Raw genomic sequence first — 21,930 nt, 5'->3', positions numbered from 1 at the left:
AAAAATAATATATTACTTAATTATTATTATTATTATTATAATGAACCTCTTTCATGTTTTTTTTTTTAAAGAGTAACCCATTTTTAACCCGTGTCAAGCAGAATATGGCTAACCCATCTAGTATTTGCTACTAACAAGATCAGGTTAGAGCTTTGCTTCGAGACATGCTCCTCACATCAATCTTGTCACAACCTCTTGTTCTTCATGCCAATCTTGTCGTCGCCCTTTGTTCCTCATACCAGTCTTGTCGCCACCCCTTGTTCCTTGTATTAGTCTTGTCGCAACCCTTGGTGTCTATGTCATATGAGTCAGAGTGCAAGCCAATACGTTGGCTTCGGGACCACATATGTTCAGATTTCTCAGATCGACTAGTAGGGATCTCAGGTAATCCAAGCTTTGATTTTTCGAGGGCATCCTACCCCAATGGGCGACCCATGGTGGTTGTCTCCTAGGTGAGCTTTATTTGTTCTAGGAAGATTTGATCTGGTGAAGTGGTGTCATTCTCTTTTGGTTAGAAGTTTACCGACCTAGTTCTGAGAACCAGTCCATTCGAAAGGATCTATCCCGATCACGCAATTCTGGTTACCCTTTTGGCGAAGGCTTTAGTTCTAAACTGGGGGGTACTAGCCACTCGAATGAGTGGGTGGACCCGTGGGTTGGCCACCAATTAAGCCTCGTACCTCTTATACCCCATTTCACAGTCAAGAAAGCTAGGAAAAGTGCTAGTAGGGCGTTACTTAGGCACAAAACCTATTTACTAGCTCTACGTAGAGGTTCATAGGCAAAACACGCGTTGCTTGGAGGGTGCAACGCTTAGGGAATCACATAGAATGGCACCATGATGGCAGACACCAAACTTGATTGGCGTGTTACATCGAGTGGATGTGCATGGGGGTGGGTCAACGTCGCCTTACCCCTTAGCTCTGGTTATGCTAGTGTTCCACAGTGGTGGTCTTATATCATGTGTGTTGCTAGGTAGTCCCATAGCTTCCAAGGACATCGTTAGATTCCAAGAATTAGGATAGTAAGGAGCAACCCCTTATTGATCGTCAATTTTGAGTAACCTTGTCAAGCTTAATTGCTCGCAAGTGTGTCAATCCACGTAGGGTTGTCAAGCCATTGCGTTCTAGGAGGGTTTCTTTTATGGAAGAGTTTCATGCTTATTATGATATTTTGAATGATCTGAGGGTTGTTTTCCTAGAAAATCTCGACGACTTGAGATCTACATTGAGCTCCTCTTACGGGGAGATTTTCTTTACCTGGGAACAATTCCGGGTAAGGCTTCAATTGTTGTTGCCTTCTCTAGTGAGGTAATTTTTGCACCATATTGAGATGCACCCCGCGCACATGTACTCAAACATTGTGTGTGTACTTATGGGTTGTGCGGTATTGAATAGGTTATATGTCCTTCATTGTTTGAATTACTATTCATGTATATAGTTTGATTAGGTGTTGTCGGTTGGTTCACCTTATCAGCATAGTGTCGCACTTTCTAGTTTGTGATAGAGTTACCAAATTTTGGTAAGGAATGGCTAAAAGGGAACGTGCTCATTTCCAGGGCTTGGGAGATGATCCTTAGTGATCCAAATAAGGAGTTCGAGGTTCATCGGTCAATTGTCTATTTGGGTATTATTACCACATCGACATGTCCTTTATTCATTTGTTACTTTTTATTTATTTTTTTCTAATGGCGGGTTTATTGCAGAAGATGATAAATGAAGGCACCTTGTCAAGTGGGTGGAGAAGGCATCTTTTGATTGTATTGCTAGCTGCTAAACATTGAGCCGAATCAAAGGACTTCTTAGGTGTTGCTAACTTCTTTGAACTTGCTTGACATCCAAAGACATCCAGAATGATTCGTTCGAGTCGATCTGCCCAGGAAGGTGCTCCGTCCACAAGTGCGAGGTGAGCACTTTATAATAAAGGACATAGAGAATTAGGAGAAGGCTCATGCACATGAATTGGAGGCGCGCTAAAAGCTCCTAGCTAAAAGAGATCGAAAGAGGCAAGAAGGTATGCTTTGACAGACGCAGGCTCAGCGGGCAACTTATACAAAATTACTTTAGTAAGCCTCGGGATCCCTCAAAGTGGCACAATCATCAAGCAAGCCAGCAACTTCTTAACTAGTTAGCCCCATACTCGAACAGATGAGGCCAAAATATATTATTTCTAGGGCAAACGAATGACGAAAAAAGAGAAAGGTGGTCGCTTCTCAAGAGGGTTCGACAACCTCTTAAGGTGATACTCCTGGGGACAATTCTATGCACTGCCCGACAATTAAGATATTGGACCCGCCTCACCGATCTGAAGAGGTTCACCAAACCCACTCAATGATTGTGACCTTGGCAGTTGGGGATCTTATTGCACAGGTTTAATCGGATTCCTCATTTATCCCGTCTATGGTGGCTCTGCTATTGAGAGTTTTTGCCTTTTAAGATGTGTTTATTGCTATACCATAATTCTCCACTCGAGATTTGAGTGTGCTGGTAAGGTTTTCTTTTACTTTTATTCAGTGCTCTCTAATTCCTATCATGCTTTTAGTTTATTGCACCTCCCTTCCTTTTTCTTTTTCTTTTTGTCATTTGTAGATGAAGTATGGTATTGGGGATTTCGAGAGGCGTGAGAATGATCTTTGCGACTACATTTCTGACATAGATCAGTTGAAGCATACCTTCATAGAACTAGAAAGTGATGCCCAAGACCTCACCAAAATGCTTTAGGCGATGGAAACTGAGAAACTGAAAATGAAAAAGACACTGGAGGAGCAGAACTGAAAGCTCTAGTCTGAACTAGACATGTCAAATCAAGAACACTCCCGGCTAGAGAAGGGTGGCGGTACTTCGTGAAAAATTAGAGAAGGCTTCCATAGAATTGAAGGAACTTGTTTCTCAGTACACCGATAAGGTAGATCATGCTTACGAGTTGGGCTATGAACGCAACCTGAAAAAGCACAATATTTAGAACAATTAGGATACTGATGACAATGGCGATGCTGGGGATGACGGTGCCATCAAGGAGGTTTCGGTTAGGACTATTGAAGTTGGGGCTTCTAGTGCTGATGGAGATGTGTGACTTGGGTTTGTAGTATTTTTTGGACATGTTTTAGTGGACTATTTTTGGTTTCCTATTTTGGATGTTCTTATTGCCATGTGAGTTGTATTGAAATTCAAACTTTGTTCTTCGCTACTTCCCATGTTGGATGCGTTTTTGTTAATTTCTAAGGTTCATTGTCTGAGTGTAATTTTTGTATGTAAGTCCAATTGCTTTTGTGAATTTTTGGGGTTCCCAAGCCGAATGCTTTTTCCAAGCATTAAGGGATAGGGTCGAATGTTTTCTCATTCGACTATCTAGGCATTGCTTGTTTTGTGTATCCTAGGCTTTTTAGCACTTCTTGGCTAAATGTTTTTATGCATCGTAGGCTCTTTAGGGGCTTGGCTTTGGTTGGGTGCATCTTGGTGCATCTTAGGCTTTTTTAGGCACTTGGCTTGGTCGGATACTTTTGGCTCATCTAAGGCTTTTTTAGGCACTTGGCTTGGTTGGATGCTCTTGGCACATCTTAGGCTTCCTAGGTACTTGGCTTAGCCGAATGCTATTTACCCACCTTAGGCTCTTTTAGGCACTTTCTTGTCTGATGCTTTTGGCACATCTTAGGTTTTTTTAGGCACTTGGGTTGGTTGGATGCTCTTAGTGCATCTTAGGCTTCTAAGGCACTGTCTTTGTCAAATGCTCTTAACACACCTTATGCTCTTTTAAGTACTTGCTTGCTCAGATGCTTTTGGCGTATCTTAGACTTTTTAAGGCACTTGGCTTGACCAAATGCTTTTTTTTTTTTTTTAAGTTGTCTTCATTAGATAAAAACTAAAGTACATTTTAAGGACATGGAGTTTATGTTCAAAAACAGCTTTCATGGACAAAATTTCTTTAAGTGAAGTACATTTCAAGGACTTAGAAGGGCCTTGCTATCCAATGCTTCCAAGTGATAAGCGTCATTAGGCCCGACTCATGTCACTCGGTAGGGTCCTTCCTAGTTAGGGCCAAGTTTGCCATCTCTCGACTCTTTTGTATTTTTGAAAACATACTGGAGTATGAGATCCCCAAGATGAAATTTTCGACTCCAAACCCTTCTGTTGTATTGCGCCATGACCCGTTGGTGGTAAGCAGGCATTTATGGTCATCTCATCTTACCTTTTGTTGGTTAGGTCCAAAGCAAACTCGATTAAGGCTAAATGGGTGTTTGCGTCTACTAAAGTTGTATGTTTTATGGGTAGACCAATTTCTGTTGGAATGACGGCCTCCATTCCAAAGGCTATAGAAAATGACGATTCTCCAATTAGTCTCTTTTAAGTTGTCCGGTAGGCCCATAAGACACTCAGGAACTCTTCGACTCAATTTTCTTTGGCCTTCTCTAACCATTTTTTTAGACAGTCTAATATGGTCTTGTTGGTGGCTTCAGTTTGGTCATTGTTTTACGAGAAGCGTTGTGTAGAGTAGAAGTTCCTGATGTTAAGGTCAGTGCAAAACTGGTAGAAAATACAATTGCCGAATTGGATGCCATTGCCAGATACTAGTGCTTGGGGGATGCTGAATCGACAAACAATTGTTCAATACACAAAGGTTCGTATGTTAGTGTCCTTGATGGAAGCATAAGTCTCCGCCTTAACCCACTTAAAGAAATAATATGTGTCTACCAAGAGGAAACGTTTCTAAGCGAGCATCATAGGTAGCAGTCCAACAATGTCAAGTCCCTATTGCATGAACAACCAATGGCTCACAATGGATGTAAGCTATTTAATTGGGAGGTGACAAACCAGCACATAACGTTTGCACTTATCTCATTTTTCAACATATGCGGCAACGTCTTGTGGATGGTTAGCTAATAGTACCTCTTGGATAGTATCTTATGAGCTAAAGATCGTCCCCCACTGTGATTACCACACTATCTTTCATGGATTTTGAAAAGTATTTAGCTTCATCATTCTATACGCAGTTAAGATATGGGTTGTCATAAGAGCGCCTATACAAATGGTCATTGATCAGGCATAAGCATGTGGCCTTCACCTGGAGCCTATGGGCTTCTTTATCGTATTTAAGGGAGCATGTCATCTTTTAGGTACTCGACATACGAGTTCATCCAGGAACTAGCGAGAGCGTCGAGTGTATTCATCGGTTCCTCCATTTCCATAAAAAAAGATTCTTCCAAAAACTCAATCGGGAATGCTTGACTCTACTTATTCGAATAGGAGGAACCCAGGTCGTCGTTGGATGTTGGGAAACCTAAGTTGATGGATTGTTCTAGTTCATCTCCAATAGGGGACTTGAGGACAACTCTGAATCCAGTTCCTTTCTTTTTTGAAGAACCGTCTACGTAAATAATCCATGTCTCACTGTTCTTGTTGCTCTCGGTTTCCAAGCTCTCACATCCCAAAAGTTCGATGATGAAATCCGCTAATACTTAGTCTTTGAGGCTTTGTCGCGGCCTATACCTAGATTGATGGCCCACTTAACCAGCTGATTGGAGATATCCGACTTGTACAACACGACCTACATAGGCCGATCCATAAGGACGACATGATGTGCGCTTAGAAATATGGCCTAAGCTTATTAGCCACAGTGTGCAATGCTAGGGCCACATTTTCAAGCTTAAAGTATCAGGTCTTTGCGTTGAGGAGAGTTTTGTTGACAAAGTATACCGACTATTGGGTACCTTATTCATCTGAACAAACTAAGGCAGAACTTACCACCATACTTGTAGTCGTTAAGTATACATACAATTTGTCATTTTCGCATAGTTGGCTAAGAACAGGAAGAGAGCCAGTTAGCTTTAGATGGCAGTGAAGGCCTAATAGCACTGCTCATCCCACTCAAACTTTTTTTTCTTCCTTAGCACTTCGAAGAAAGGTAACAACTTGTCGGTCATCTGTTTTCCCGTTAATCGTTGGACCTATTTAACTATTATGGGGGGAACCATTTCTTGTAGGCTCTGATTTGCTCTTAGCTAGCTTTTATCCCACGCATCATCACCAAGTAGCCAAGAAATATGGTCGTCTACACTCCAAATGCACAATTTTCTAGATTCAATGTCATGTCATTTATGCTAAGTAAAGTGAAAGCTTTTACAATGTCCTAAAGGTAGTTCTACTTTAGCTTACGTTTGATCAACATGTCGTCGATGTAGAATTCTATGTTTTGTCTTGACAAATGCTGAAATATCTTTGTCACCAATCGCTAATAGGTTGCTCCGACATTCTTGAGGCTAAACGACATTACGTCATAACATAGTAAGCCCCAACTAGTAATGAAAATCATTTTCTCCGCATGTGGAAGGTATATTGGTATCTGATTGTACTCGAAAAAGGCATCCAAAAAGAAGAAAAGCTCATGGTCTATTGTGGCATCAACGATTTGGTCTATCGAGAAGAAAACTATTTTTTGAGAAAGCTTCATTAAGATCAGTGAAGTCAATGCACACACGTCATTTACTATTTTTCTTCGGGACCACGAAAACATTGGCCAACCATTCTGGGTATTGCACCTCCTGAATAAATCCGGCTTCGAGCAACTAGTCTACTTCTTCCACAATGATCTTATGTAATTCTTCATAAAATCTATGCAATTTTTGTCTAATCAAGCACCATCCTCCATTTACATTCAAGTGGTGGCAAGCTATTGAGAGGTGAATCCCCTCTAAGTCGAAGTGTTTTCATGCTAAGACATTTGTATTTTTCCTTAGCAACTAAGTGAACCTGTTCTTTTCCTCTTCCTACAATATTTCCTCTAAAAACACTTTATGGAGGACTCGTCAAATAGATTGATAGTAATTAGCGGCTCAATGGCCAAGGACTCCTGCTTGTTCGATTTCAGGCTGGAATCCTTTGGTAGTTCCTATTTTTTCCCCATGGAACCCCCTTATCCTTTGCTTATACTGGGGATTAGAAACATCGCCATTTGCTAGTATCGTCGTGACGTCGTTTGATCTTTGTAAATGTCTATTTGCTCTTGAGTCATCAGGTAACTCACTTTCTGGTGGTACGTCGATAGTATGGCCTTCATGTCATGAATCTAAGGCCTATCGAGGATTGCATTGTATGGAGAAGGATCCTCTATGACCGAGAATTTCACCATCATGATGAAGAGTCCTATAGAGACGAAAAACATAATGTCATCAAGGGAAATGGTGGTTGAGCTATTGAAGCTCATCAAAGCCCTCCTTGGACTTTCCAACGCATGCATCGAAAGGTTGATCTACTTGTAAGTAGATATATGTACAAAGTCCACAAAACTTCCTTGGTCAATCACTATATAACACACATCTTATTTGGCAATGTTCAACGTTAAGATGAAGACATTTTCATGTGGTTGAGTGACATAGAGTAGGTTTGCTTTGGAAAATACAATGGTTTCGTCCATTGGAACTAGGCTTTCAATGACAAATATGACTCCCACATTGCAAATCTGGGTCACACGTTTTGCATCTTTTATCAATGTTTTAACATGTCATTTTCTTTTTCCATTGACTATCGATTGGTCTCTCATGTATGACATGGATCACTTGTCTAGCTTCAACGCCAATTCTAGAGGCAAAAGTATCTTGGCAGGCGAGAGAAGTTTATGTTTGATTGTGGAGATACTTGCTGAGTTGATCGGCTTGCACCATCTATTCGACCAAGAAATGAAGGTGGTGGCACTCTTCGATAGCATGACCCTTGTCCTTGTGGTATTCGCAAAAGCGATTTTGATCTCTTTGAATTACATCCCCTCGCATAGGATTCGACTAGCGAAAACCCTCTAGATTCTGAATCATTGAGAACAATTGGCTATAATAGAGAGTGAGCTTTGTAAAATGAGGTGTCGACTTGTCTTCCTAGTGTTGAGCTTTAAGTGTCCTTCACGGTTGGTTTCTTTTGCCCTCTTGTTGATGAAGTCCTTCGATGGGCTGGTTATGCTCGCTCTATCGGGAAGTAATCGTCCTAGATGTCGCAACAATTTGCTAGGATGCCGCTTTGAGATCCTCTTTTAGCATGGTGTACTTGGTGGTTCTCCGGAAGACACTACAACAAATATAATGTTTCACAACAAATGTTTTTACAACAAAGAGTTAAATTATTTTGGCAAATATTTTTTGTCACAAAAAACATTCGTCGCAAAATAATTGCAACAAGTCCGTCACTAAAAAGTTTTACCAACGAATAAAATTTTTTGTCACTAAAAGTAAATTTTAGCAATGAATAATATTTGTGGCAAAAAAAAAAAAAAAAAAAAACTATTCATGATAAAAAAAAAAAAAAAAAAATTCTCTATTTTGAGAAAAGTTTTGTGGCAAAAAGTCTCTTTTAACAACGAATGTTATTTTGTGGGAACATAATATCTTTAGCGACAAATTTATGTTTGTGGTAAAAATGCCATGATAATATTTTATCTTTCATTTTTTATGGAGGTTAGGAGCATGAGTATCCATTTCTAGAAACATGATGACACCCCCACACCTATTTCAAGCCTAGGGAAGGATATTTTGGCCCCCTAATAATTCTTATATTCAACTATAATCATTGGGATTCGAACTCATGACCCTACATTTTATCACCATTCTTTGAAGAGACTTTCATCATATTTTCTATAAATCAATCGATGTTTAAAGAAAAATAACAAATTTTTAATTAGGTTCAACATTATTTCTTTCTTTATACTAATCTCAAATTACGATTATTTTTTATGCTCTATCAATAAACAAGTACAAACTTGAAAAAAAAAATTAAAGATTTCAAAACAAACTTTATAAATTATCAATACTTATTTGCATAATTATTCTTGAAAAAATATTCAAAGATAGAATTTTAAAAATAAAAAATAAAAACTAAAAAAAATTAAAAATTATTTGTTTGTGATTTTGAACTTTTATAGTTATGTAAATTAAAAAATTAAAAGAAAAAAAATTTACATTAAAGCCGAGAGTCTATTTTTTATTTTCACAATCTTATTTTATTTGATTCATTATATTTTTAATTAATAAGTAAATTTCTTTCCGTGAAAATTTTAAAATAAAATTTAGACTTCAAAATTTATATATTTTTATTAAATTTTTATAAATTTCATCTATATATTAAAAATTATAATTGTTAAACTCACATAAAATATAAATGACTTTTTTTCATTTTTTCAATCAAACTTTTTTATGTTTAAGAAAAAAATTATTTTTATAATAAAGGACTATTTTGTATAATTATTTAATAGTTCTATTTAATATTTTAATTTATTATATAAAAAGTTGTGCATATATAATTAAAATAAAAAGTAATTTTCTACCTCTAATTAGATTGTGAAAAAAAAAATTGAACAAAAATTGAAATTTCTAAGTCATTTCTTATATTTTTTATTAAAAATAATTTCATTTTAAAAAGTAAAGTTCGCAGCAGAATGTCAAATGCCATGTGAGAATTATTTTTACCATAATTTTAAAGATGAAATGTAAATTTGTGGCTAAAAAAATGATATTTTCTACAAATAATTTTGAGGTATAAAGTTGAATTATTCCCACCATACTTTTAGCAACAAAATTAACTTCATATCAACAAGTAATATTTTACCATGAATAATTTTGTGGCAAAAAAATGAGTTTATGGTAAAATGTTATATATTTTGTAAGAATTATTTAGGTCATATTTTTAGTGACGAAAATGAAATATGTGGCTCAAAGTGACATTTTGCCACAAAATTTAGTTTATGGTAAAAAAATAAATCGTGGCAAAAAGCGATACTTGTTGTAGTGAGAGGTCATCCATTGTCTATGGTGGCTTCTTTGATATAGATTTGAAGAGTGGGGCCCTCAGGATGAAACTTCGTTTGAAGGCTCGCATGATCACATTGGTGCTGCAAGGCTCCATTTAGATCAAGGCTTGTCCAAATCTTCACATAAAATCCCGGATGGACTTAGACTCCATCATTTTCAAATTGCTTAGGCTACTGAGGCCCTGTTTATGCCTAGAGGAGCATAATGGTGTTCCACAAACACCTCTGACAATTCTCGAAAGTCATTGATTGAATTGGTCGGGGGTTGATGGAACTAGACAAGGGTTGGGCTATATAGGCTAGTGGGGAATACTTTGCATAAAAGTGCATTGTCTCCTATGTCCAGGGTTATTACTTGGTGATAATGGTCGAAATGGTCTATGGTACCATCATACATGGTGAATTTAGGTATCGTGAACCTTGGGGGATGCCTTTTTTGTACGATATGGGGAGTCAGGAGTGTTGACAACATATCATCAAGAAGGTGTGTGGTGGTTCTGAGCGAAGCTTTCTCGATGGCCTCACACAGGAAAACTATTTGCTCAGTTCATGGTCGATTAGTGTCTTTTGGGCGATACCTTTTGGTTCAACCCTGGGCAGGGTTGATAACTTTGCTCAAGGAGTTCTCTTTCTAGGGTTTGGCGGTTGCATATCCCCTCTCGAGGGTTTGTAATCCTAGGTGGATCAGCTCATTCGATAGACCCAAGAGGTTTTTTTTCGAAAGGCCGACTAGGGCCTCATCATCTGTCGATGGTTCTTGGATAGCTGCATTGAGTTGGGCTACCAATATCTTGTTTTGTTTCCTCAACCGATCAACAATTCTTCTCAACTCATCTAGTTGTCTCTGATACTCCATTAGCTAGGGCTCAGGTGCCAGCTATTGCTCCATAGTTGGCAAGACAACATACGTATTATCGGCGTGGCTAGCTACCCATGTAGTCATCATGGTTGACCTTTTTGTTACGTTGCCATAGATGGCGTCAATTGTTGATGCACAATCGTTTTGAAGACGAGGATCTAATGACTATTCGGAGGACTAGACTAGCTACCTTTAAGTGTGACCTTCTCTTCTGATATGTGCCTTTGCTTTTTTACCTTTCCTTTATTCTTCTTCTCCTTTTATAGGGCTTCCAAGTTATCAACTGACTAGTCAAGTACGTCAACTTTTTCTTAGGGGAGTGGTGTGTTAGGGGACAACATCAAAGGTTGCATAGCATCCACGGTTGGGTGGACGGAACTTGTTTTAGGCGACGCATAGGTGACCTTTCCAGTATTTGTTTCTAACAAAATCTGTTAAAGATTTGCTTTGGGACTTGCTCCTTGTATCAATCTTTTCGCAATCCCTTGTTTCTCATACTAGTCTTGTCGCCACTCCTCGTTCCTTGTATCAGTCTTGTCGTAGCCCTTGGTGTCTATGCCACATAAGTTAGGGAGTAGGCTAGTATGTTGTTCTCGAGACCACATATGTTTAGATTTTCTAATCGACTATTAGGGGCCCTAGGTGATCCAAGCTTTGATTTTTCAAGCATCCTATCCCAATGGGCGACCCATGGTGGTTGTTTCTTGGGTGAGCTCTATTTATCCTGGGAAAATTTGATTGGGTGAGGTGGTGTCATTCTCTTTTGGTTAGAGGTTCATTGACTTGGTTCCGAGAACCATTACGTCTAAGGAGATCTATCTGGATCGCACAATTTTGGTTACCCTTTCAATAAAGGCTTTAGTTCTATTGATGGGGGTGGTACCGACCACTTGAATGGGTGGGCAGACTCGTGGGTGGCCAACAATTAAGCCCAGTATCCCCAAGGTATTTTTGTCAAAATGAGGCCAAAAATGGATGAAGAGATGGACTTTCAAAATTGGGTTTTCAATGAACCTTTTAATCAAATAACCAAAAAATAAGGCATAAATATACATAATATATGTGTTAATATGTTATAAAAATAAAAATAAAAATGGCCATCATCAATGGCAGGGTTTCCAACCCCTCAATCTCCGCAAGCCAATAAGAAAGTGGTGAACAAGAGAATAGTAAAGCACATTCATTCATTTCACCAAATTTTCATCTTGGTGGTGACAGGAAAGCAATAAAAAAGAGTACAATGAAGCATATTAATTCCAATAATATGTTCCTAACTACCAAAAATGAAAATGGCTTCTTTTGGGTTGCTAACATTGGAACATGCCCTCATGTCTCAAAAATTGATCCTGCTATTTTATACATTTGGGTATCTTTCAAAATATATGCATGAATCCAGATTTAAATAAATGGTAAAATTATAGTGTTCAATCTCTATACTAACCTATATATTTTAATTTAATTTATATTGATTTTTATTATAAATATTCTTAATTTTTAACTATTTATTAAAATAAAAGCTCTATTTATTTCTATTTTTCTTGTTTAATACTTTTTAGTTATTTAAACCAAAGGTTAAAAAATAAAGACTTAACTTGAACCCATCTCTTGCTTTTAATGGATTGTATTTGATAATCATTCTAGCATAGGATCTTTTAAAATATCGACTTAGGTGATATTTGTTTTTTGTTTTAACTTAATTATAAATAGAACTTAAAATTAAATAGTGTTTAATAATGTTAAATATCATGTTGTTTGTTTTTATAACATTTTATTTTTATTAAGTATTAAAAGGTATAAAAAAAATTAATATGTTACCTTTTATATTTAGAAAAAACTAAATAGTTTGATTTCTTCTATTCAGTCAAAAATTTATATTAAGTCCTAAAATAAATTATCTAAAGTCTAAAAGCAAAATATTTTCAGGAATTTTTTTTTTTTTTATAAAAAAAACAAACAAACAAACAAACACTCTCTTACTCTTTATTGAAGATTTGAGATTGTTGTTCAATCAATCAAAACATCATAGATAAGTCTGAAAATATTTTGGTAAATATGAGTTAGTTTTTGAAATGGTATGGGTTAGATCAGAAACTTAAATTAAGCTAAAATGTTTTTAAACAATTTTTGAAAACTTGTAGTAATGCTCAAGCGCTCACCAAAGCTCTCCATCATTAAAGCCAACGTTTAAGCACTTATTTAAGTGCTCAAGTGGTGACTAAGTTTGCTTGAGCATTAGTTTCAAAATCCACTAGATTCTAGGAGTTTGTTGTTTGAAATTTTGAGATTTTATTTTATTTTTAATAAGATTTTGTTTCCAATCCTCTATGTTCTTGAGCTTATGTATGCTCTACATAAATGTGTTTTAAACTTGGATGTCCTTATTTTGAAAAACCCTAATTTGCTCTACCATTCCCAAAAGCTCTCAAAGATTTGTTAAACGAATTTTGGATTGTTGGAGAGACTTGCATCACCTTAAGAGTTGAGATGAATCCATTTAAGCACTCAAGGTGCTGCATCAACATGTATCATGATATATGTATTGAAGAGTAAGTTTTAAGTAGTGTTTGTTTAGGTAAAACCATGTATTACGATTTCATATAGTAAATTATTGATTTGAGATCTTAAACTCCATGATTTTTCATCTTCACACTTTGTGTGGAGGGTTTTCTACATAAAATTTTGTCCCCCTATTATTGATTGTTTTGTAAATTATTCATTCTCAAGAAATCAATTAAATTAAAATTTTCAACTCTTGTATTAAAATATTTAAAAATCACTCATTAACCCCCTTCACATTTTACAAGTTAGGTTATTTTTCAACTAATACCTTTTTCTATTGTAACTTCGAATAAAAATTCTCCACTTATCCTTCTTTATGACTTGAACGTGAGTACTCCTTTTAAAACAAAAGAATTATGATATTATTTTCAATATTTTTTAGTGCTTAACTCAATATGAAGATCCAACTGCTTTGTAGAATATTCTACCAAATTTTTTAATAAAATTATTAAATCTCTGAAATTAGGTAAGCAGATGATTGGGCAATAAATGATATGTACAGTTGTAAAACCGCCATTGGGCCATAAAAAACTTATCCATAGCCTACCTCTGTGCCACTAAAAATGACTCTTTAGCTGTACTAAAACTAAATATGATAAAATTATAATACTAATGAAATTCAAATCAATAATAATAAAATGCTAATGAAGTGTGAATGAAATTAATAATAAAATTTTATTTCACTCTTTAATACATGATATTTCTTCTTACTAAATAAGTATAATAATTCTCCTATTTAACAAAATAAAAAATATATATTAACACACTTTTATTTATATTTAATATAATAATATTGAAAATAAAATAATGAAATATTAATGCATTTATGTTTTATATTTAATATAATAATATTAAAGATAAAAGAATAAAATATTTTAAAACTTTTAATTATTTAAATATAATTTTAACTTCTTCATGTTATTTTGAATTATAATAATACATAAACTATATATTTGCGACATAATGATAATAATTGGATTACAATTTAATTATGATAAGAGATTAATAGTCTGTTTGGAAATGATTTTATTAAGTGCTTTTACCCATTTTTAATACTTAAAGAAATAAAAAAAAATAGTATTATAAATGTTAGAAACGCTTTTTAAAATCACTATCAAACTGCTATTAAAAAACTTATTTGATATTAATTTTAGGAAGTATTTTTATTTTTTTTAATTTTAAAAAATAAAATTTTTCATAATAATTTGGAAGTGTTAGTTAAAAAGATTAAAAATATTCGAATTCTAAATCATGAACAGTAATTTTTGTTTTTGTTTTTTTGGCAAAAATCAATTGGTTCCAAAAACTAGAAAAAAAAAAACCATTAAAATTCATAACACATGGATTAACTCAATAAGGCATGTCATTAAACAAATCAGCAACAACTCAATATGAACATGGAGATTTCACATGGAAAAAAAACCCCCAAATGGAGGTAAAATTAATAAAATAAAATAAAATATATTCACCAATCCACCATGTAAAGTGGAAAAGCAATGGTCCCAGGGGTCCTTTTCCCTGGACATGTATCATAAAGAGATGGATAGTACAGAACAGCAATTGTTTTCTTCTCATGCTTATTGGAGTCTGCCCTTGACTTTACTGGGTTCTATCATAAACTCTCTATCTCTGGCATAGCTGACAAGTACAGGTCATTTCATGTGGATCCCAATCTCACAATCAACTGCTGCAACTTTGAATGATGTCGAAGGAGAGAGAGAGAGAGAGAGAGCATCGTGGGAACTTATATAGCTGGCAGCCTGGCAAACACGGTAGGGGAAGAGATGAAGAGATCTAGAGAGAGAGAGAGAGCACGTTTATTATTGGGAGAATTGTGCTCCTCCTATTACCTTGTAAGGATATGACAATGGACAAAAATACTCATTTCATGTGGATCCCAATCTCACAATCAACTACTGCAACTTTGAATGATGTCGAAGGAGAGAGAGAGAGAGCATCGTTGGAACTGATATAGCTGGCAGCCTGGCAACCGTGGAAGAGATGAAGAGATGAAGAGATCTAGAGAGAGAGAGAGAGAGAGCACGTTTATTATTGGGAGAATTGTGCTCCTCCTATTACCTTGTAAGGATATGACAATGGACAAAAATACTCATTTCATGTGGATCCCAATCTCACAATCAACTACTGCAACTTTGAATGATGTCGAAGGAGAGAAAGAGAGCATCGTTGGAACTGATATAGCTGGCAGCCTGGCAACCGTGGAAGAGATGAAGAGATGAAGAGATCTAGAGAGAGAGAGAGAGAGAGAGCACGTTTATTATTGGGAGAATTGTGCTCCTCCTATTACCTTGTAAGGATATGACAATGGACAAAAATACTCATTTCATGTGGATCCCAATCTCACAATCAACTACTGCAACTTTGAATGATGTCGAAGGAGAGAAAGAGAGCATCGTTGGAACTGATATAGCTGGCAGCCTGGCAACCGTGGAAGAGATGAAGAGATGAAGAGATCTAGAGAGGGAGAGAGAGAGAGAGAGAGCACGTTTATTATTGGGAGAATTGTGCTCCTCCTATTACCTTGTAAGGATATGACAATGGACAAAAATACTCATTTCATGTGGATCCCAATCTCACAATCAACTGATGCAACTTTGAATGATGTCGAAGGAGAGAGAGAGAGAGCATCGTTGGAACTGATATAGCTGGCAGCCTGGCAACCGTGGAAGAGATGAAGAGATGAAGAGATCTAGAGAGAGAGAGAGAGAGAGCACGTTTATTATTGGGAGAATTGTGCTCCTATTACCTTGTAAGGATATGACAATGGACAAAAATACTCATTTCACTTACCACATAATAAATTGTTCGGGCTCGTGTGGTGATCACGGGAACTAGTATTTATTCCACCACTCTCCCTTATTCAACCATTTTTAAAATTTTATTATTTTTAAAATTCTTTTATAAATAATTAAAAATCAACATTATTTTTTATTTTTAAATTATAAATAAACAAAAATTACATTAATAATTCAAAAACCATTTTGAAAAATACCCTTTTAAAAAACATGTTAATTTGAATGAATAAAATCTATCTTTTATATTTTAAGTGTAAATAATTTAATGATTAAAACACTATTAAAATAAACATATTCATGATTTTCTTTTCTTTTATACATTTAAATTTTCTCTTTTTGAAAATACGTTTAATTAGAAACTGAAAATTGAAAACATTGTTTTTTATATGAAAATAATAAAAAAAATTAAATTTTATTTATTGATTATTCTTTTTTATTTTTTTTCATTAGTTATTTTAATAATAAAATAAAAAATATAATATGTTCATAATTAAACAAAGGAATCAATTGTGTGTTTTTTTTTGTGTTACTATCTTTTACATGAAAAATAATTAATATATTACTCTTTTTAATTTTATTTTCCCTATTATTCTTTTTTGTGTAATAAAAATTCTAATATATCCATAATTAACTAAGTAATAGATTAATTGTGCACATTTTGATATATTAAAATAAATTACTTTCTAATTTAATATGAGATATTATTGATAAAAAAGAAATAAGATATGATATTGTAATACTCATCCCATGTAATTTTTTTTATATGGTATATGTTTATTCGATTATCTACCCCACTAATGATAAATATGAACATAAATTGGGTTTAATTTTTCCTTTTTTTCTTGAGTCATGATAATGGAAACATAGTTAACCTAACCAAATGCACATATTGCATTTTAGGTTTATGAAATTTGTGCACATGTACAAAGTATTTATACTAAGTGTATAAAGTAAATGTATTAATTGTATAAGGGTATACAAGAATATCTTCTTTGAAGGAATTTAGCTGATTTTTAAAAACTCAGTTCGCACGTTTCCCTTTACCAAGAATGAGGGACATACCACATTAATTTCATATTTAGAAGGGTATTTTAATATTTTTAAATTATTAAATTATAATATATTATTCAATTTAAAATTAATTAAAAGATGATCATGTTACAAAATAATCGATTAAGACAAAATCTATGTAATTTTTATAAAATAGAAAAATATTCAAATAATTGTCTATAACCTTAAAGATATTATATATAAAAAAATAGTTTATATCATATATATAATTTGTAAGTTAGATAAAAAAAAATAATAATAATAATTTTATGAGGTGTTTTAAACATATTTACTTAAAAAATGGATTTGACAATAATAAATTTTAACCATTAATTTTTAATATTCAATTTGTTGAGTATGATTTTGAAAGAAATAATAGGGGAAATAGTGTCACCATTCAAATTGGGAATCGATCTACCTGGTTCACCAATTAATATGTGAGAGAAAGATGAAGTGAATATAGAGAGAGAAAGAAATAATTGAGGAAATAGTGTCACCTCTCAAATTGGGAATCCATCTACATGGTTACTGTTGAGATATTAGGAATGCTTTCGTTATATCATTCTTTTCTTGTATCATTCTTTCCTATTCTTAGAATGGTGATTACCCTCTATATATACTCTGTACATGAACGAATAAAAGAATGAATGAAAAAACTACCATTTATCAATTTGAAGATGGTATTAGAGCCATGGAATTGAAATCCTGGATATTTTGTCGCTATGGTAGTCCGATAACAATCAACCATCCTAAGACAAGCCCTAATATTGATAAGTCAACCTTCAAATGCACTCACTGCAATAAGATTGATCCCACCAGTCTGGATATCCCACAATTTCAAAGCAACGACTCTTGGTATGACCAGGAAAACAATGAGGAACCGAGGGTTTGAACCATGCACCTTTAGATCATGTTTAGGCTATCACCACTTTGTTATTAATGATAATTGTGATCAACGGAAGAAGGATTCCAAGAAAATCTTGACTGCAACTGTTGCCGAAATAAAAACAGAGGCTAATGTTGCTGAGAAAGCCTCTGCATTGGTAGCCGCTACAGATCATGGTGGTAAGTTTTTAAATACTTTTACACCTGTTATTAATAGTGCATGGATAATTGATTCTGGTGCTACAAATCATATGACTTTTGATTCTAGACAGGTTTCACCTCTTAGACCTTCCTCACAAAAAATTGTTTCCACAGCCAATGGTAACACAACCCCAATCATTGGGGAAGGATCCTTAACTCTTACTGATACTTTGAATTTGGATTCTGTTTTAGTTGTTTCATCTCTAGATTATAATATTTTGTCAGTTTCTCAAATCATTGCAGCCTTATCTTATATTGTCATTTTTTTGGCCTGAATTTTGTGTGATTAAGGACATCCAAACAAGATAGATAATTGCTTGTGGTATTAAGCGGGGAAAACTCTATTACTTGGACTTGCAGTCAAAGGATTCAAATAAGTTGCAACAAGCCTTGATAATAGATGGATCTGAGGAGGAAAAGAAAAAGTCTGAAATTTGGTTGTGGCATCAACGTTTGGGACATGCTTCCTTTGGTTATTTAAAAAAATTGTTTCCTAGTTTGTTTGCAAAGAGTGATATTTCTGGTTTCCGTTGTGATATTTGTGAATTGGCTAAAAGTCATCATGCTTCTTTTTCGTTAATTTTGAATAAAAGTCTGTTTCCTTTTATGGTTATACATTATGATGTTTGGGGCTCATCCAAAGTCCCAACTTTGAGTGGCTCACGTTGGTTTGTTACTTTTATTGATGATTGTACCAGAATGACATGGTTATGCTTGATGAAGACCAAAGATGAAGTGAACTTGTTGTTTCAAAAATTTCATAAAATGATTGAAACTCAATACAATGCAAAGGTTTGGGTTTTGCGTAGTGATAATGGTGGAGAATATTAGAGTTTTGATCTTCAAAAGTATTTGGAAGAACATGGCATCATTCATCAGACTACTTGTTCCAATGCACCCCAGCAAAATGGAGTCGCTAAACGGAAAAATCGGCACTTGTTAGAGGTTGTTCGTACTCCTTGATAGGAGCAAAAATACCGATATCTTATTGGGGAAAAGCAATCACATATGCCGCATACTTGATCAATCGGGTACCTTCTAGCTCAATTAACTTCCAAACACCTCCAAGCTCTTACTAATGCCATAGTTGCCCCAACCGTCCCAAATCTACCTCCTCGTGTTTTTGGTTACGTGGCATTTGTGCATCTACACAAACACCAACGCACCAAGTTAACTTCCCATGCATAACAATGTGTGTTTGTTGGATATGCATTGCACAAAAAGGGATATCGATGTTACCATCCTCCAACTCGACGAATGTTTATTACAATGGATGTGGTGTTTCATGAAGATTCGATATATTTTTCATCTGAGTCTGAACTTCAGGGGGAGTACCATAAGGAAATTCAGACTCTCGATTATGATTATCATATCTTTGAGGAGGATGAATCTGGACAATCTGAACTAGTGACCTAGGAAGCGGGTGAGTTGTCAACAATTTGGGTCCGAAGATGTCTTCACTGAAATACCAAACCAATCCTCGTCTGCTAAGGGTGTTCTTAATTTGGAACCTGATCCATTCATGAAACAGTTACCACACCGTCATAATAGAGGTATTCCTAAACCCACATATGAACCTGAAGTGTCTACCAAAGTCAAATATCCCATAAGCAATTATGTGTCTAACCATCGTTTGTCTGAATCAAATAAGTCATTTGTAAATCAATTATCTACTGTAGCTATTCCTAATAGTGTGTAGGAAGCCTTAGCTAATCCAAGGTGGAAAGCAACCATGAATGAAGAGATGAAATCATTGCAGAAGAATGAAACATGGGAACTCGTAGAATGTCCACCAGAAAAGAAGCCAGTTGGGTGTCGTTGGATCTATACTGTGAAGTACAAGGCAGATGGTAGTATTGAACGATTTAAAGCAAGACTGGTAGCAAAAGAGTACACTCAAACTTATGGAATTGACTACACAGAGACATTTGCACCTGTAGCTAAGATCAACACAGTTCGAGTATTACTGTCTTTAGCTGCAAACCTAGATTGGCCATTACAATAGTTCGATGTGAAAAATGTCTTTCTACATGGCGAGTTATCTGAAGAAGTATATATGGATCTTCCACCAGGATGCATGGTGTCAGAAAAGCAATGTCAGAAGGTGTGCAAATTGAAGAAGTCATTGTATGGGTTGAAGCAATCCCCGAGAGCATGGTTTGGAAGGTTCACAAAATCAATGAGAGCTTTTGGCTATCGTCAAAGTAATTCAAATCACACTTTATTCCTGAAAAAGCAACATGGTAAGATTACAACATTTATCATATATGTGGATGACATGGTAGTTACAGGAATTAATCCTGAAGAAAGAAAAGCTTTGCAAAATTATCTATTTAGAGAATTCAAAATGAAAGATCTAGGTCCTCTGAAATACTTTCTTGGGATTGAAGTTTCTCGATCAAGTGAAGGAATTTTTCTATCTCAAAGAAAGTATGCCTTAAATCTTTTACAGGAGACTAGAATGTCGGGATGTCAACTTGTTAATACACCAATAGAAGAAGGTCTCAAATTGTGTGTTGAGTCTAATCAAGTATTAACCAATAAGGGAAGATACCAGAGACTTGTGGGGAGATTAATGTACTTAGCTCATACAAGACCAGATCTTGCTTATGCATTGAGTGTAGTGAGTCAATACATGCATAATCCTGGAGAGCAACATATGAATGCAGTCATGTGTATTTTGAGGTATTTGAAGAATGCTCATAGGAAGGGAATTTTGTTCGCTAAAAATGTTGATCATCAGAGTATAGAAGTATATACTGATGCTGATTGGGCCGGTGCAGTGGATGATAGGCGATCTACATCTGGTTACTTTACCTTTGTAGGTGGTAATTTTGTGACAGGGAAAAGTAAGAAGCAAAATGTCATCGCTCGTTCAAGTGCAAAAGCGGAATTTAGAGGTATGACTCTAGGACTTTGTGAGGCATTATGGCTAAGACTCCTCTTACAAGATTTAGGTTACCTATCTAGGCAACCAATCCGATTGTTTTGTGACAATAAAGCCGCATGTGACATTGCTCATAATCCAGTACAACGTGATCGTACAAAGCATGTTGAGGTGGATAGATTCTTCATTAAGGAAAAGTTGGATGATAAGATTGTGGAATTGCCTAAAATTCGATCAGAAGATCAATTGGCTTATATCCTCACCAAAGCTGTCTCAAGTCAAGTGTTCTTAAAATTTTTAGACAAGTTGGGCATGTGTGACATCTATGCACCAACTTGAGGGGGAGTGTTGAGATATTAGGAATGCTTTCTTATATCATTCTTTCCTTGTATCATTCTTTCCTATTCTTAGAATGGTGATTACCCTGTATATATACTCTGTACATGAACGAATGAAAGAATGAATGAAAAAACTACCATTTATCAATTTGAAGAGTTACACCCATTAATATGTGAGAGAAAAATGAAGTAAAGAGAGAGAAAGAGAGGGGGGGTAGGGAAGTAGATTGTTTTTTTCGTTTTAACAGGCTTGGACCAAGACTCATCTCATCTCAAAATACAATTCTTCCCTTATCATACCGACATTATTGACATCCATGATAGACAGAGATGACAGAGACAAATAGTAGGTTTAAGTATAGAGTGAGTGAGGAGAGAGAGAACAATTTTTCGTGAAGGGGAGATGTTTTTGTTCCAAAATTTTAAAATAAAATCAATTGATTAAACCAAGCAAATGGCTCAGAGGGAGCTCTTTTATTTCATAGGCTGGAGAATAGAGACTTGAAATTTCTCTTTTCTCCAGATGTGGTTACACTTACACCAAGGAAATGG

The sequence above is a fragment of the Vitis riparia genome, chromosome 5 (assembly GCF_004353265.1).
Source record: "Vitis riparia cultivar Riparia Gloire de Montpellier isolate 1030 chromosome 5, EGFV_Vit.rip_1.0, whole genome shotgun sequence".
Lineage (NCBI taxonomy): Eukaryota > Viridiplantae > Streptophyta > Magnoliopsida > Vitales > Vitaceae > Vitis > Vitis riparia.
This window is presented reverse-complemented; position numbering follows the sequence as displayed.